The sequence below is a fragment of the Buteo buteo genome, chromosome 4 (assembly GCF_964188355.1).
Source record: "Buteo buteo chromosome 4, bButBut1.hap1.1, whole genome shotgun sequence".
NCBI classification, from domain to species: Eukaryota; Metazoa; Chordata; class Aves; order Accipitriformes; family Accipitridae; genus Buteo; species Buteo buteo.
In genome coordinates this window covers 22142251-22144508 of record NC_134174.1, presented here as the reverse complement: position 1 = coordinate 22144508, position 2258 = coordinate 22142251, and positions in this window count along the sequence as shown.

Here is a 2258-nt window from a genome sequence, read left to right as displayed (position 1 = left end):
CTGCGGGGCGAGGGGCGGGGCCGTAGCGCGGGCGGGAGGCGGGCGGGAGGCGGGCGGTCCCGCACGGCGGGGCACCGGGGGCGGGGGAGGTATGAAAGCTGGCCCCGCGGCGGGGGCGGCCTCAGCCCGCCCGGAGGCCGGGGGCGTCGTGAGGGACGGCCGGCTGGAGCCGCCAGCAGGTCGCGGGGGGGCGGTGGCGGTGTGCGGGCTGCGCTCTGGCGGTGCCCTGGCGTGGTGTCCGTCCGTCCGTCCGTCAGTCAGTCAGCGGACGGTCCGTTTGCCTCGGCTGCGCCGCGGGGGCGGGGAGGGAGAGCGGCGGGGGCGGTGGCACCCGTGGGCTTGCCCGAGGGTGTCCCGGCTCGGCGCTGGCCGGCGTTAAGATGTCCTGGCTGACGAGGGGCGGGAAGTCAAAGGAGAAAGAGGAGCCGGAAAGCTCCCCGGGCCGGGAGGAGAGGGGTCTGCTGGTACAGGCCGTGCTGGAGCACGGGGCAGACCCCTGGGACCACAAGGTCGTAGGGCAGGAGCCCTCCCTGAAAGCCGCGGAGAGGCGCTGGCAGAACTACGTGTCCGCCTTCCATCCCAAGGGGGAGAAGAAGTGCTCGGCCCTGCAGTGGCTGTTGTTCGACCTGGCCCGGGCCTTGCAGGCGGCGGTGGAGGAGAAGGAGCAGCGTATCGGGGACCTGCGAAACGATCTGCAGGTGGCTCGCGACGAGATCCTGGCCCTGCGGTGCGACAGCTCGCGGCTGAGCGAGCAGGCCGAGCAGCTGCCCAAGCTGAGGGAAGAGCTGAGGGCCGAGGCGGCCGAGAACGCCCGGCTGAGAAGGAAAGTGCAGTGCCTGGCTACCCTGCTGTCGCTGGGGAAGGGTTTGGATGGGAGGAAGGTGGCGGCTCTCAGTAAGGCAGACTGGGACCCAGAGGTGCGGGACGGGGACGGCTGGGGTTTGGAGGCGCGGGAAGAGTCGCCGGCGCAAGGAGCGGATGCGGCGGGTGGGGGGGAAGCAAAGCCGGCGGAGGGAGATGGGGGCCAGGAAGCGGGGGATACGTCCAGGAAAGAGAAGGTGTGGAGGAAGCGAAAGGAAGGATGGCCCGTGTGGGTAAACCGAATGTGGAGCTTGGAGCAGCGCACTCCCTTCACGCACGAGGAGGCGAAGCGGGTGGTGACCGCCATCGGGCTGCCGTGGCCCAAAGTAGGGGCGATTATCAGAGCCCTGCCTGCCGATGAGGTGTCGGGGGGGGAGATCTTGCGGCTGGTGATCAGAAATTTGGGAGAGTACGAGCCTCTCAAGGATAACACGGAGGGGGCGCCCTGGAGAGACGTCCAGGAGGCGTCAGCCTACGTGTGCGGGAATGTCTTACTCCGGGCGTTAAAGCAAAGGGAGGAACCGGTCACCCCCGACTTTGACATCTTTGGGGCGAACGTGGAGCAGGGGGACGTGGGGGTGCTGGCCTGCCGTGCTCCCAAGCTGCACAAGGGGTTTTTCATCAGCCTGGGGTCTACTTTAATTGGCCGCCCTCTCAGTGAGTGCATGGTTACCTTGGAGAACATGGGGACCCTGATGGGAGCTGAGGGGAAAGGGATGGTGAAGAAGGACAGGGTGGGGGCGGAGGGGAGGAAATACATTCCTAGAGGGACAATCTGGAAATATTTAATAAGCCAGGGGGTGAATGAAGGAGAGCTAGATAGTCAGCCCACAGGAGTTTTACTTGCCAAAATGAAGGAAATCCTTCAGGAAAAGGGGATTAAGCAAGAGGAGATTTGGGAAAAACTGAAGCAGATGAATCCACCAGCTCCTCCCCCTATCCCAAAGAGAAAGCTAGACCCACCCTTAGGGGACCCTAAAGATTAGGAGTCCCAACCCCTGGTGTCAGTGGGATTAACCTCCACCACACTGACCTGGCGTGCAGGGAAAAGGGGCTGCGTGGAGGTACAACGTCTGTTGAAGGGGGAAGTGAGAAGTTACTTTCTTAATTGCTATGGGATCAGAGATTTTATTAGATTATCAGGGTCCTCCACTCCTTGCTGAATCTGTCTGGATATTGGGAGTGGGAAGGGGGAAAAAGGAGGGGAAAAGGAGTAGAAGCCCAGTTGTGGGTAAGGGAGGGTAAACTGGATGGGTGGATAATTCTGGTAAAGGGGGGGGGCAAACATTTTAGGAATAACTTTCCTGTCTCGGTTCAAGGTAGATCTATCCAAGGGAAAACAGTATTGTGCTGCTGGCTCAAAGTGAAGCAATCGCAGGAGTCCCCACGTTGGTGAA